At 35.3% G+C, this 16737-nt stretch overlaps 1 protein-coding gene across 2 annotated transcripts in view; it reads left to right on the forward strand.

Annotated features, from left to right (window-relative positions):
- Nucleotides 1–16524, forward strand: part of LOC117322009 (alpha-(1,3)-fucosyltransferase C-like) — a 30697-nt gene extending 14173 nt beyond the window's left edge. Inside the window, exons 1-11 of one of the 2 annotated variants that reach the window (XR_004531447.1) lie at nucleotides 927–2257; nucleotides 5369–5403; nucleotides 5775–5837; nucleotides 7055–7492; nucleotides 7707–7781; nucleotides 8142–8261; nucleotides 9184–9286; nucleotides 9638–9742; nucleotides 10194–10252; nucleotides 14534–15009; nucleotides 15386–16524. The gene's annotated coding sequence lies outside the window, so the exon portion shown is untranslated. Of the gene's footprint in view, nucleotides 1–926; nucleotides 2258–5368; nucleotides 5404–5774; nucleotides 5838–7054; nucleotides 7493–7706; nucleotides 7782–8141; nucleotides 8262–9183; nucleotides 9287–9637; nucleotides 9743–10193; nucleotides 10253–14533; nucleotides 15010–15385 lie in introns of those variants that run through there. The other variant, XR_004531448.1, reaches the window with a different exon arrangement.
- Nucleotides 16525–16737: the final 213 nt, after the last annotated feature.

Raw genomic sequence — 16737 nt, forward strand, 5'->3', positions numbered from 1 at the left:
TACAATAAAATACCTAGAAGTCAAAGAGTTTGCACAGTTTGTGACAAAAATGACGTCGAGGACGAAGTACATTTTGTGCTTCTTTGTCCTGCATATTCTGAACTAAGAAAAACATACATCAAAAAGTATTATTATTCTCGTCCAAGTGTTTATAAATTGATAGAATTATTTTCCAGTAAAAGTGTTAAAACCTTGAATAGATTGGGTAAATTTTTGTTACATGCCACTGCAGAAAGAAAAACTCTCCTTGTAAGTAACTAAATTAAATGCGTTTTGGAAATTATGATCACAGTTTTTATATGTAGTGTTCTTGTATATACATTATATATGTATGTAGAAAGTATGTTATTTATATTGAATAGTACATGTTTAAATTATGTCGTCATACTGTCATGACGTCATAGGCATGCAATACGTAGACGCTGTAATTGTTATGCATCAGTTACAAGTTTTCAAAAGCAATATGTTATTCATTATTATGTGTCGTAAGTATATTGCCTGTGTTGGGCCCTCCGCCATCTTGTCATTCAAGTTGCAATATGTATACATATTATATGAATATTGTGTTATCCTATATGCTGTGTTGCATTTGGAATAAATAAATTGAATTGAATTGAATTGGTCAAGATGAAGTGTATGTGATTGGTCAATGTAGCGATAAATGCAAAATGCAGATATGCAGTTAAAAACGAAACAAAGTCAAGATTGAATGCAATAAGTGGATGTATCTTTTTCATATGACACATTAATAAAAGTATTTTTTCTGATTCAAATGCAGTCTTATTATCACCAAAATGATTCAAACTGATATAATTTTGTTATTCGTGCTGAAAGGCAGTTCGTTAATTTATTTCACTAACAGTTTAACATTATAACCACCCGCATTAAAACTATAAAGATATTTCTTGTTTAATGTAAGACTATACACATGCTCCTGTAGCCAAAGCGAGATTTTAAGATATTTAGCGTCAACTTGTCGCGTTTTTAACCGTATTTGTAAAATCACGACAATGCACAGAGAAATTAGACCTTTTATTTTTGTCAGACAAGGATATGTACAGTGATCTAGTTTGGAACACATGTATAATTGTAGAATTCGACATACTGATTAATACAGATAGAAAAAATAATGGTACTCGTTGCAATACATGGGAACACAAGTGGCAAATTATTTCACTGTGTAATATACTAGCCCAAATTTCTCGTTTCTATGGGCAAGTTCTCGATCCAACCAATCATACGAATGAAATATAGACATATATCTACTTCATGGTTACTATACATTAATACGCGTGTCTTGTACTTCGTAGGACCGCTTAAAATCATTGAATGGTGGGCACTGAGATCTCTCTGGATCTCCCGTCTTCCTCCGATGGGTGAAATATATAAAAAAAAATCAGGCCAGAATGATCTAGGTTTGGTACATGACACACGCCTATCCTCAACTGACACAAACGACTATTTGAAGAAAAAAAAATCTTGATAAAGTGTCGGATAGGCTCAACATCAGACTATGGATATACAATGTACATTGCATTGCTGCCAGAAAAATGCGCATTTAAAAACTAAACTACTATAAGGATTGGCTTCGACTGGCAAACAATGTCCGTTGGGAAAATTGTATTCAACAGGAAAATTGTGTAATTGTTCCACGATGACAGACCAAAAAAAAATCAAGTTATTTGGTTTGGAACCACTCTATGGCAGGAAGGACTAGTACAAACGACGGACTGGTTTTGGGACGGACCAACTATAGGGGCCGGACGGGAGAGTCTTATCGACTTTGGTCGATCGGTCATATATACTATAAGCTCAGGGGCTTGGGTGTTAAAATAGTATCAATTTTTGCTATCAAAACTGCGTTTTCCCCTCGATGAACGATAATTTGTGTTCCTTGTAACAGCACGTAGCTCCTAATAATATACGTTATTTGAGGCTATTTCCCCTCGAGGTGCCCCAAACGTCAAACATATTTTGATCAATGAAAATACTGCTCGCCAGTGAGAAAATCGCCTGATTAGTCTAACCATTCTACGCAAAATAGAGCTGAACATCAAACAAATTGCAAAAGAAACTTTTTATTCATAATCATAATCTTTATTTAGTGGTTAAACACATATGCAAATTCGAAACCAAAGAACAAATGGGAAAGGTCAATTTTGAGGGGTCAAAGGTCACAATATAGATATTGCACGGGTTTTCACAGAGCCAAGTCAGTATTCCCGCCACCGTCAAGCAAGAAGGACCTATCGTTTCGGTAAGATATTTTGATAGACATTTTCACTTATGTTATACATGTCTATTAGCCAGTAATGAATTTATTTCACACTTTATTAACCATCATTTCAATAAGTTGTTTTATAAGAAAGCGCATGAATAGTGAATTGGCGAATATCGTGTTCTCGGGAATTGTCATAGTGTTTGCATATTTCTATGTTACCCTTCTGAAACGTCTTAATTGGTACACAGGTATTAACAGCGATCTATAGGCTAAGACGAAAATTCAACAAAAGTAAACAAGAAAAATACATAAGAATGTTACGTTGGCATGAAACGTGACAGCACAAAAAATAGCAGTATTGAATGTAATGCGGATGTGTAGAGAAACTTAGTTACATATTAGAATCATGCTGGGAAAAAAACAACTTTCGTATAATGCACAAACTTGCCTGTCATTTAAGCAATGAACAGTGGTTTTAATGTTATAGTCGATATGGCAGCAAGATGCATGATGGGCAAATGGCATGGGAACCCTAACATGCTACATTTGCCCACCATACATCTTGCTGCCATTTCGAATATAACAACATTAAAACCACTGTCCAATACTTATATTTACATTGTCTTACAATTTTCTTCAATTTTGAAAAAAAAATAAACCAACACAAAAACTCCCGCCTTTTTCAATGTCACATGACCCACTGGGTGTTATAGCCTTACATCCGGAACTCCTCGTTTTTTTCTCCAAATTACACTTGTATTTTGAAAAAACCCGAGGAGTTCCGGATGATAGCCTTAGGCCCTGGGTGTTATAGACAAAAAGTTTCTAAAGTAGCCAACACTTTCAAGAAACATCTTTTAATGAAATATTATTTATCTTGCGTAAGTTGCAGTAAAATAAAATGTATAGCAAATTACTGTTTAAGCACAGGGGCATGTCTAGTGACCTATTCTAATTGCCTTTTGTCTGTCGTCGCCCGTCGTCCGTCCGTAAACAATTTACATTTTCGACTTCTCCAAAACTCCAAATCAAATTCAGGGAATTTTGGCAGAAAGCTTCTATTGCTAAAGATCAACCAAAAGTGTGAACTTTATGGTCTTCACCCCCAGGGGCCTGAGGGGCATGGCTAAAAATAGTCAAACTGACTTAAATTTCAAAAATCTTCTCTACTCTCAGATATGGTGGAATCAAACACTCAAAGATGGAAAGGTGCCAAAATTGTGAATTTCATGACCCAGGGGTCTCGCGTTAGCCCCTGGGGAGGGGGGTAAACTTTACTATAGTTTATATAGAGAAATCATTTTTTACTATAATTTGTTTGATTTTTATTGGAATTAATTCTAACTTGGGTAACATCATCAGCTTCAGCTTGTGATGGCAGTTTGATGGTTTGCACATGTTGGCCCTGACTGACCCCCAGGGGCTGATGGGCGGGGCTAAAAAGGGTCAAATTGACTGAAATTTCAAAAATATTTTTTCTCAAGACCCAAATAAGGTAGAATCGAATACTCTTCATAGATGGAAGAGTCTTATGGTGCTTTACTAAAGCTATGAATTTCATTACCCTGGGGTCACAAGTTTGCCCCTGGGGAGGGGGTAAATTTTACCATAGTTTATATAGGGAAATCAAATTTTTGACTACAGTTTGTTTGATTTCTATTGGAATTCATTCTAATTTTGTTACATAATCAGCATGGGATAAAAGCTTAATGGTATGCATATGTTGGTCCTGACTGACCCCTAGGGGCTGATGGACAGGGCTAAAAAGGGACATTTAACATAACTGAAATATTTCAAATCTCAGGTGACCGTCAGGGCCCATGGGCCTCTTGTTTTATATTAAAAAAAATAGTCAGAAATACCTATATATATTGTGAATATATATATAGGTATTTCTGACTACCTTTTTTTAGCTCGTCTCTTATAAGAAGAATGAGAGCTTATGTCGTCACTCCGGCGTCGGCATAGTAATTTATGGTAATATGGTCTCTGTGAGGGTTAAACTATCCCCTGCCAGAGTTAAACTTAAAGATTTTTTGAAAAAAAAACAACAGATTTTGGACTTACAAATTTTTTGCTTTAAGTTTTTGGTGCAAGTGTTGAAATGTATTAATACATCACTTTATAATTGTACTAGGTTGCTGATAATTGGCAATTGGGTTCCTCTGGAGTTAAAATATCTTCTGCCAAAGTTGAACTAAAAGATTTTTTGGGGAAAAACCAGAATTTTCAAATTTTTGGACTTAACATATTTCTGCGTTAAGTTTTTGGTGCAAGTGTTGAAAGGTATTAATACATCACTTTATAATTGTACTAGGGTGCTTATATTTGGCAATAATGTCACTCTGGAGTTAAACTATCCCCTGCCGGAGTTAAACTTCAAGATTTTTTTGGTGAAAAAACACATTTTAAAACTTTTTGTGCAAATGTTGAAAGCTTTTAACACATCACTTTATGACTGTACTAGGGTGCTGATATTTGGTAAAAGAGTCCCTATGGAGTTAACACTATTCCTGCTTGGGGTGAAACAATTTTCAATGTGAAAATGCTGACATTAGACAATGTATACCGGTCCACATTTTTCAAGGGAGACAACTCTTATTAGGATAATATTTTATCAAAAAATTGAAGAAATGTGTCCAAAAGCAATTACATTTGTATTTATATATTCATTTAATCTACAACAACATACCTTGTCTCCCGAATGTTTGTCAATAAATAATTTATATATATGTATATAAATTGGTATGGTTTTGAAAATTGCTTGAATTCAAAAAACATTAATCTGATCAAGTAAACAATATAAATATTATTAATGCAATTTGCGAAACATTCCAATTAATATATTTTTATTATTTATTGACAAATATTTGCGAGACGAGCTTTGCTGTTCTCTAACAGCTCTTGTTATATAAAAATAGACATGCCCGGGACAATATATATATATAGGTATTTTACTATATTTTTTTTATAAAACACTAGACATGCCCCTGTAGTTGATTGGGGCTTTTCTTCGTTACAAACCCATATATTCATATTTTTTTTCTACAAGTTATGAATTACAGGTTGGATTAATTTAGTCTGATGACACAAGCTATCCAATTTTAATTCATTACATCATTACTAATTGGCCTTCAATTTTTGCAGGTCCATGACGGGGCGGACGTCTGTCAATGGTACTGGTACGTAGTTTAATTTGTTTTCAAACATGTCATCTTGGATAAATCTGTAGGGTCATAAATTTGTATTGTCAATTTATATAGGGATATTTTGGTTCAGTACTATTTCTTGAAGCAATTACTGGTACATTCTAAGGTCTTTTGTTAAATAAAAGGGTTATAGAGCTTTTTGTTTATAAAATAATTACTAGGCTATTTGCTTATTGTATTCTACTCCGATGTTCAGTTTGCTTCTATTTTACGTTTTTACTTTAACCCCATATTTTCAGAAAGTAATCAATTTGAAAATAGAAAATAAAGATTGTATATATATTGTCACAGAACAAAAGATTTTAACTTCTTCAGAGATTAATCAAGTGTATTATTTTTTTCAGGATGGACATTAGGCCCTGCCGTCCTGAGGCCAATGTCAAAGCCAACTGACCCCAGACCTTCAGGTAGATATATTTTTATTACTACTAGTTAATGTAGAGTTGTTTCCTAGAATGGCATTTTGATTTTACTAGGTATTTTGGTGTTTGAATCTTGATAAGATATTTTGACCTTTGACCTACATAAAAAAAAAATCTTGCACTTGCTGGAACTTCATTGATTTAGGGTATGCAGGGATTGACCTAGGTGACACAATGTCATGTACCAAAGTAGGTCACTACAACCTACATATTTACCTTTGATTTCTATTAAATATTTACTCTAGACTGTCAAATTCTCAATGTTCTTGTTTCTCTGACAATTTTGTAGCCAATTCTCATCAAACAATGTTCAGTTTTGTAAAAGCATTAAATCGTGCATCCTGTCCATTTTAAAAAATTAAATACTGGTCACCAGTTGCTGAGTAGGGGGCATTTTAGATTCTTCAAAAACAAAACCACCTACCGGTACTTAAAATTTGTTAACATTAAAGCACTTTAAAAATTAACCATTTTATTAACATAAAAACACTCAAATAAAAATGAATCAATAGTGAATTGTCATTAGTAAATTGCAATACTATAGTGATGGTAGTGTTTTTCCTGCCTATATAACTGGGTGTGCCAAACGACCCCATTCCCAATGTGTTTTAGCATTATTTTTTCTAATTCCCAATGGTCGACTTTTGTCTTGTTTTTATGAAGTATTCGCGCCCAATTACAGTCAGAATACCTCGAATGTGCTGCATATGTTTTGTAATTACATCCAAGGATTCTGAAAGCGATCAATCTATGTTGCAGTACTTATAGCGCAAACATTGTAAAGACCCTGATTGTACAAATATGGCCGTGGTCTAAGCTTGTTATGGCAAGCAAAAATGGAGAGTTTTGCACTGAAAAGATCAGAAAAAAAGGACAGTCAAGAAGTTTCTATTTCCGACTGTGCTATCGCAGTTCTGTAAAGTTAAATGATACACTGTGCTCTGTAAAATTGGCTAGCATGGAACAATTGATGAGTGTTGGTGGGTTTAAATTTTTCCCAATTGTTAACCTGTTAGCGCTAAAAAAAATTCCCAATTTGGCAAATTGAATTCACCCCAAAATATCCAGGAAAAACACTGGTATATCACTATGGTTGTTATAGTATTGCAGTAGTTAAAAATGCCCGCAATAGTTTGACCTAGTCAATGTCCTATTCAGGATAAACACTTTGTAAACCCAGACCATTTATGTTTCTTTGATAGGACTGTCCACAGGCAAAAGGACAAGATCCTGGTCAGGATAGGTGGTACTCCTAGCTCTGGTTGGGTGATCTGGTGCTGGTGGTATCTGGAGCTCAATAGATCTATTTCAGTTCAGCACAACTTTCTCGTTTCTTTTGCGGTAGTTTTTAAGCCAGGAAATATCATTGATGAGGAGCTAGTGCCTCTTCAGCTGCATGTTAGGGAAAGTCATGATCCCCTCCATGATGGACCCTAAGGGGGGCATGTGGCTGTTTAGGTTCTAGTTACTTTATCACTGATATTTCGGGGTTAAATTCTGTTGTAATCGGGGCGGGTAAGTGTAGTTGTTCTGCAATAAGTCTCTTGTAGTAAAAGATACTCCGGTGTTGGAAAGTCTGATTGGGGTGAAGGGTCAACTTATTCTGTCTGACAGAAAAGCAAGCCCCTCGGTCAAGGGAGGTAATGAACAGATCTTACTACAATTTTTATTATAATTAATTTTTCATTATAATTTTCTCAATTCCAATCTATTGGATGAAAAATTATAATTTTAACACTTATGCTAAAATTCAAACATCACAAATTCCACTTTATATTCTGATGTTTTATCATTCCTCTTATGAGACAAATAACATTGCTTAATACCTAAACATGTTATCTTTACTATTTTCAGAACCGGGGGACGTGCCTAGAGGTGGCATCAGGAGCCCTGCCAGGTCTCGGAAAGCTGACTGTGCTCACACTAGCGGTATAAATAGCAGTATAATAAATATTTTAAAAGACAATATTAAAATGGTTACATTTTCATAGTTTGTAATTAGACAGTAGTATTTTGGTAACTGATTTGGTCTATGACAAGATAAATTCTTACTGCATGACATAATTGTGAAAGCTCATGTCCAGCAATATTGATAGAAAATAGTACTAGCTGTTTATTTAGTATTTTGTAATGATTACATTCGGGACACATTAATAATTTCAGCACAAGATACAACATTTTCTGTATAAATGTGACTTTTTTTGGTGAAAATGTGTAGTCTTTTTTAGATAATTTTTTGAATGGTCAAGATAACCACCCTAATTTAATCCATTCAATTTCTGTCTTTAGGGAGCAGTGTAGAGCCAGTCATCAAAAGGGCCTTTGTCAACAAGGCGATAAAGGCCCTAAGGATGGACAGAGTGGCAGTAATCTGTTTATTCCATAAAGCTGTGGTTGCCTGGATCTAAGGTACATACTCCTCTTCACCCATGATAGATATATCGGGTTGAAATATATTTGCCCCAAATTATTATAAATATTTTATTTTATTTATGAATTATCATAAATGTTTAAATTAGGATGCCTCTGATGAAAGGAGACATGTCATGTTTTTAGTACTAGTGCTTGTGACCGTGCTTGTGTTTTCCTATTCTAGTAAACAAATATTCTTATCGAGAGCATAAGTAACTTTATAATGATTTTGAATTAATGATTATTTAAAGAATGTCGGTTTGCTATGCATGTTTTTGATAGTAACAGGTAGAATATAGTTTAAATTGAAAAAACCCTAACCTGCCACTATTTTTTAAACATTTTTATTTCAAAGAACAAGATTATCATAACCTTTCTATGATAGATGTTAGATTATGGAAAAATAAAGACATTACCATACCATATATAGAAACAAAAATAACTTATTACCATGTAAAAGGGAGTTATCTCCCCTTTATATGTCATTTTTGTGTATTGTATAACATTTTCTTGGAGTCATATCCAAATATTCAGTTTTCACAGGGGGGATAACTCTTACAAGCAGTATTTAAATGTAGGACAAGTCTTCTGTTTGATTGGAAAGGTTTTTTTCTCTGGAGGTAGCATTTTGTGAATTTCATATCCAGCAAATGCTGTACAGATTAACTTGTTTCTGTTTACAAAACTAAATCTCCAGTTAAGTTAAGCACTTTTTGTCCTATATTGTACCTTTGAAATTCCTGTGAAATTGGTGATTTATGTGGTTTTCAGAAAGATTTACCTGTGCCCAATGAAGATAGCGTTTTAAAAGTCTTGATTCTTATAAAACAATTCAATAAACTGTTGAGAGCATTGCTATAATAATTGTTGTCAATATGTCTTGGAGTTTGTTTGTATTGTTTACCATTTCTAATTCCAGCCATCAGGCTGATGGATAGGTCCAGAGCAAGCCCAATTAGCACCTGGATGTGGTGCTGGAGCCCCTGTCGGTCTCCGAAAGCTAACTGCTTTGCACACTTGATGTAAGTAGTATTTGTATGCATACAATTAAGGAAATTTGTTTTTTTAGTCAATGTTTGGGCGAGGGAACAATTATGCCATGTGTAATGTTTCTACATTATACTGATTATGTGGAAATTGATCTCATTAAACTTCAAACTTCGGCAAACAATGAGTGTTTCTGTAATAGAAACATTAGTATACATTTACAGCAATGAGTTAAATTATTTTAAGGTGTAAATGGCTGTTTATCCTTACATTGATTCATTCATACTATTTAAAAATGAAAACAAAATTAGCCATGTATTGAATTGTTAAATGGTGGAATTGTTTTGATGTTATTTGATGTGAGCACAGTAAAATTCTTGTTACAGATTCAGTGTGGGGCAGTCCAATAGGATCAGGTCACCAAGATCCTACGGGTGGGACATAGTGGCAGGACTATGTCTCCGTAGAGCAGGGCATGTCCATATGGCAAGGTAAGGCTCTAATGAAATAAGTTACCTTGTTGAGGTATAGCCATCTTTATCCTGTTAAGGTTGTTCAGTTAGAATTGCTTAGGATGTGGCTGTTCGTTATCAAGTTTGTATTTGGTGTGGCTGTTCGCGGTTCGTGATATGTTTCAAACTTCACCTGTAGGTTCCCTTTGGATTTTGAGTCTGATCGGCAAAACACAATTGTTGATTTTGTCGGTTGAAGTTTGTTACAACTTTATTCCATGAAGATTTTGTTTAAATGATTAGTAAATCAATATTCAATGATGGGGGCAGATATCCCTCTAGGATCTCGTGTTATAAGAGAAAAAAATACAGCTGTATCATATTTAGATGAGATGAAAGTTAGTAGTTTTGCCTTTGTTCTCGTGACCAAATTTTACCCAAACCTGCCTTTGCTACTTTGTGCTAATTTAAGTTTTATTTCTCTCAACAGTAAGATGCGCGAGATCCACGCTTTGGCTGCATCACAAGCATGAGTGCCATGTCCTTCAGGTAAGGCTTACAGACAGTAAGATCTAGATACAAATAGAGGTGTTTTAAGTATTTTATATTGCTGTTGTGTTGATACTAATGAGGATAACTTATTTATGATCCTTATGACGAGACCTTTCTATTGGTTCTACATTTGCTGACCTTTGAACTACTTTTTAGAATGTTTAACCTGTTTAACATCCCCCCCCTTGGTTTTTGATAGCCTATACACTATACAAACCATAGACATTATCAAGGAAGCTTGTGTAGTCTACCATAATGGTGCCAGTTGTGCTAGGTGACAGATGTATGTATTTTGTAAAATATTTCTTGGTGCCTATATCTACTTGTGTGAAAATAGAACACGAATAAAAAAAATGGTTCATGTATTTGTCTTTGGAAATTATAAATGGACAGAAAATGTTTTCAAAACCTTGGAAAAAAATTTGTTTAAATTTTACCTGTCATCTGCAATTTGTTTTCGGAAGATCTAAATGGAATAAAATACTTTGGTCATACATCATAAATGTAGCGAGCTATCTTCTATATTTCTAAGATGGCAGCCTCAAGGCTTATACCCGGTAAATATGGTATTGACGGTATGATTGGCCTTTCAAATTTATGTTCTCCTTGTGACCTTTCCATTGGTGCTACATTGATGGACCTGCTGACTTTTTAGCCCACCATCATCAGATGGTGGGCTATTCAAATCGCCCTGCGTCCGTGGTCCGTCGTCCGTCCGTCCGTCCCTCCGTCCGTCCGTCCGTCCGTCCGTCCGTCCCTCCGTCCGTAAACAATTCTTGTTATCGCTATTTCTGAGAAAGTACTGATGGGATCTTTCTCAAATTTCATATGTAGGTTCCCCTTGGTGCCTAGTTGTGCATATTGCATTTTGGGACCGATCGGAAAACAACATGGCCGACAGGCAGCCATCTTGGATTTTGACAATTGAAGTTTGTTATCTCTATTTCTGAGAAAGTATTGAAGAGATCTTTCTCAAATTTCATATGTAGGTTCCCCTTGGTGCCTAGTTATGCATATTGCATTTTGGGACAGATCAGAAAACAACATGGCCGACAGGCAGCCATCTTGGATTTTGACAACTGGAGTTTGTTATCACTATTTCTGAGGAAGTACTTAAGGGATCTTTCTCAAATTTCATATGTAGGTTCCCTTTGGTGCCTAGTTATGCATATTGCATTTTGGGACCAATCGGAAAACAACATGGCCGACAGGCAGCCATCTTGGATTTTGACAATTTGAGTTTGTTATCGCTATTTCTGAGGAAGTACTGAAGGGATCTTTCTCAAATTTCATATATAGGTTCCCTTTGGTGCCTAGTTATGCATATTGCATTTTGGGACCAATCGGAAAACAAAATGGCCGACAGGCAGCCATCTTGGATTTTGACAATTGAAGTTTGTTATCGCTATTTCTGAGGAAGTACTGAAGGGATCTTTCTCAAATTTCATATATAGGTTCCCTTTGGTTGCTAGTTATGCATATTGCATTTTGGGACCAATCGGAAAACAAAATGGCCGACAGGCAGCCATCTTGGATTTTGACAATTGAAGTTTGTTAACGCTATTTCTGTGAAAGTACTGAAAGGATCTTTCTCAAATTTCATATGCAGGTTCCTCTTTGTTCCTGGTTATGCATATTGCATTTTGAGACTAATTAGAAAACAACATGGCCGACAGGCAGCCATCTTGGATTCTGACAATTAAAGTTTGTTATCGCTATTTCTGTGAAAGTAATGAAGGGATCTTTCTGAAATTTCATATGCAGGTTCCCCTCAGTGCTTAGTTATGCATATTGCATTTTGAGACCAATCGGAAAACAACATGGCCGACAGGCAGCCATCTTGGATTTTGACAATTGAAATTTGTTATCGCTTTTTCTGTGAAAGAACTGAAGGGATCTTTCTCAAATTTCATATGGAGGTTCCCCTTGGTGCCTACTTATGCATATTGCATTTTGAGACCAATCGGAAAATAAAATTGCTGACAGGCAGCCATCTTGGATTTTGACAATTAAAATTTGTTATCGCTATTTCTCAGAAAGTAATGAAGGGATCTTTCTGAAATTACATATGCAGGTTCCCCTCAGTGCCTAGTTATGCATATTGCATTTTGAGACTAATCAGAAAACAACATGGCTGACAGGCAGCCATCTTGGATTTTGACAATTGAAGTTTGTTATCGCTATTTCTGTGAAAGTACTGAAGGGATCTTTTTCAAATTTCATATGTAGGTTCCCCTCAGTGCCTAGTTTTGCATACTGGGACCAATACGAAAACAACATGGCCGACAGACAGCCATTATAGCTAAATCTTAAATTCTATATATAGGTTCCCCTTGTTTGAATAGTACTCGAGGGCTGTTTCTGAATTTACACAGATAAGTAAGACTTAGAGGAAGGGAAAAGTAGGGAAAAGATCAATCTGACATGGAACCTATAAAGATCATTCAATGGTGGGCGCCAAGATCCCTCTGGGATCTCTTGTATCTGACCTTTGACCTACTTTAAAAAACTGAATTTCAACCAACATTTCTTCTGACAACACTTTATGAATTTTGACAGTTGGATTTTTATACCACTATATCTCATGGGATACTTAAGGAATCTCTCTAATTATTTATATAGGGTCTTTTTGCTTTATAATTGTACATTTTAATTATGGCCCTTTGCAGATTTATTTATTAGCTCACCTGAGCCCAAAGGCTCATGCGAGTCATTGTCATGGGGCAGCACCCATCGTCTGTAAACTTTCCTAAACAGATATTAATGACACTTAATTGGAATGACTAGAATAAGGTCCTGATAAATTCAAGTGGCCACCATGACCGCCATCTTTAAAATCGGTTTTTATATTTTACCTCGAATATTAGCTTCATAGTAACAAGACTTAGTATGAATGTTCAAGTGATATTTCTTGACAATACAATTATTTTTAGCTTGCCGGTTACGATTATTCATTAAAACTTGCTTTAAAGTTGGGTAAGTCCTAAAGTATACACCAATCACCCTTCTAATTTGGTTTATACATTCATTAGAGATCCAGGAGTGATGCTGTGGCAAATCATGCAGAAAAAATATTGGCATTTTGGCATTTTACTATTTAGTGGACTTACTTTTTTTGACACAAAAACTCACTTTAAAGATATGTTAATTAAGTTAATTAAGATGAATGACCTAGGCCTATACATGTACCTTCAAGGTCAAAAAGTCATATACAGTCAAACCTGTGTATAGCAGACACCTGTCCATAATGGACAGTGCAAAGAATCCCCAATGAAAATCATGTAAATGTGTTATCTTGTTTTGTTTAAATATAAAAAGTCAGGAGATATACAGTAAATGGTAATCAAACTATTCCTGCTTGGTTCCTAATTTAACTCGTTAAACAAAGTAATCCTCTACATAAAGGATACCTTTCTATAGAAACACTTTTGCATTGTCCCTTGGGTGTCCATAATACTTAAGTTTAACTGTATGTTAAGCTCGCATATAGACAAGATCTTGGGTGACCACTAAGGCCTCTGGGTATCGTTTTATAAAGCTTCGTAACTTACAAATTTTGCGCAGGTCAGATTAACTAATTACTAGGCGTTTCACAAAACCTTGCATAACTTTACAACATATCCACTGCGTCGCAACTTGCAAAAACAATTTAAGATCGTGCGCATGCATGCCTTTTGGAACAGAAAATGACGTCTTGCTCAATATCAAATTAGCATAAGAGAACGAGCATGCCTTGTGAGCGATTGTTCGAGGTGGAAACCGGGTTTGAATGTCAAGGAGGAATGCCGGCAAAGTAGACATTGTCATGAAACTAATTGTTCGCATATTCGCAGACTGTGCCAACAGTTAATATATTTTCAGAACATTCCGTATTTCTATGGGCATTGAGCAAAATCTGTGAAAATTGTGTTGTTACTGTTTATTTTACTGCAGAATAAACAAAATGAAATAGAAATTTTATGGAAAATTTGATCTATCAATAATACGGTTGTTTTGATGGAACAAAATAAAGTTCATAGTCTGTGTACGGGACTCCGGCGTACAATTTTTACCTAAACATGTTGTCCTTTTTAACCTCCAAGTTAGAGAGTGGTACATTTTTACTGAGAGAACGTATGGTTTTGACGTCGGATATGAAAAAAGTTGCACCTTTGTGAAACAATAAAAACTTTGTAAGTTTTGTGTGACTTTTTCGTAACTACTTGCGAAGCTTTGTGAAATGATACCCTGGACATGTTTTTCAAGATTTGAAAATAACATTGAGAATGTCATTTGCAGGGGAATGTCTAACGTCAGGACATTCACCGGGTCAGGGTTTTAAAGCGAGCGTGATCTAGCTCTGGATAGATGAATTAGCAATGGGGGTCTTAGGAATCTCAAGATGGTTCATTCATTTCTCAATTCGTTCCGTCACTTCCTTCACAATGTTTAACTCATGGCACAGACATGAATCTGGTACAAGTTAAGCAATACAGCGTCATGATTGGAGTGCCAGGTCTGTGTGGTCCAGGCCTGGTAATCCAATGGACCACCATGTGTCAGACTGTTATTGCTTGTAAATCTTGTATTGGGTGATTGTTTGTGTCTTGGGTTAAATACTTGGGAAGGAACGGACAGATCTAGTTGAGACTTGAACAAGTCATCTTGTGATTTCTGATATCTCTATTGGTTTGAAGTCTATGTGGAGTCAAGGTTGCGTAAACTTGAAGAATCCTGGCTATAAGGATGGACTGCCATGCCCCACCAAACCCCAGGTGTGTATCCCAACATAAACTATCGACACAAGGACTTTGTTTGCCCTCAACAGACTGGCCCACAAAAATGGGCCAAATTTTTTTTCATTTCCAATTTTTTTTTATTAAAGAACCTGGGATAAAACAACAAATACAACAAATATCCAATATATTTTTTGCAGTTTCAGAGAAAAATAAACTCTACAACATCTTGCTAGCTCTTATTCTCTTATACTAATTTGAGGACATTTCTTGGAAGGGATAAGTGTATTGTTAGTGGCAATTGATAGTAAACCTGTAAATGCTGTATCATACAGTGTATGTAACATCGTAATTTTAACAGTTATTCCAATTTACAGGGATTGATCTAATAAAAGCTATTATATTTATTCCATAGACGGGATCGGACGGGAACGGACGGGAACGGACGGGATCAGACGGGGTCGGACGGGACCCAGACCATCTTTTTCTTTTTTTTCCCTTTTTTTCTGTTTCAGGTGGTTCTTTTGAGGAGGCCTCCCCGTGGCAGAACTGGTAACAGCTTAAAGTATTTATCTACAAATAAGCCCATGCCTAAAAATTTGCCATTCCCCCTCCAAATCATTTTTGCAGAATCATTGATCTTGCCTAAAAATAAGTCCTCCCCAAATTTTGATACTAAACTTAAATGCTAGGGCAAGGGATTTATTCAAGATAAATACGATACACATAAATGTATGTTTATGTGGGCTGGCTAACATCCTCATTCTGTACATGTCTCCCCTTGAAAGTATGGAAATATTTTGTATTTGTACCGGTCTTTTCAACAATTTTTTGTCTGGGTAATTACTTCCAAATCGTATATATCTTGGCAGAACTAGCTGCTAGCTAGGTCACTGTGACCTTGATACAAGGTCAAATAAGTGAATTTTTTCAACAGTTTCTTGTCCAGCAAGGCTGTATCTTTTAAAACAAATAAACCGTTGCAGAAATCTTAACAAAAATTATGCTGTACACCAATGAAGAACGGCTTTCTTTCTGCAGATGATTTACATATTTATCATCTTTTAATTTTTTGTATGCATGATTTTCATGATATATAGTTGATTTCCAGAAAGGAATTTTAATTCAACATTTAAAAAAAAAATTGCAAAAGTTATTGCCCATTGTTTATTACAGGCACCTAGCTGCTTCATTTTGGGACCAATTTCCTTAAAACTTTGTAGGCTTTATAATCATGATATACTTGCATAGACCATTTTGATTTGACTATTTTTGCAAAAGTTATTGCCCTTTGTTTATTTTTTGTACTTTGATCTTGCTCCAGCCTATGGTACTTTAGTTTCAATAATTTCTTGTTTGGACAATAACTTCTCAGTAACTTTTAATAGCCCTGTAATCTTCCATAAACTGATCAAGGCTGATAATAAATTAGGGGAGACATGTTCTTTCTTCACAAACCTCTATTCCCATTTTTGCATGCTCTCACAATTTCTAGCAAAACATGTATGCTAGCATTTGAAATGTTCCTTGTTAATAAACAGATTGGAAAACAACACAAAATTTGTTATTCATTATCTCACGGTAATCTCCATCTATATCAGATATTTGAAAGAGTTGTTGCCCTTTGTTTAAGTAATTTTCTGCACTAGTAGATTTAAACAATGAATTCTACAAACGTGATAATTCTTATCCTTTTGACGATTGTTGGTGTCATAATAACACTGGTAGTAAATATAGTGAATGTGAATTTCATATTGGGCGTTATTA

This window comes from Pecten maximus, chromosome 2, assembly GCF_902652985.1.
Source record: "Pecten maximus chromosome 2, xPecMax1.1, whole genome shotgun sequence".
NCBI classification, from domain to species: Eukaryota; Metazoa; Mollusca; class Bivalvia; order Pectinida; family Pectinidae; genus Pecten; species Pecten maximus.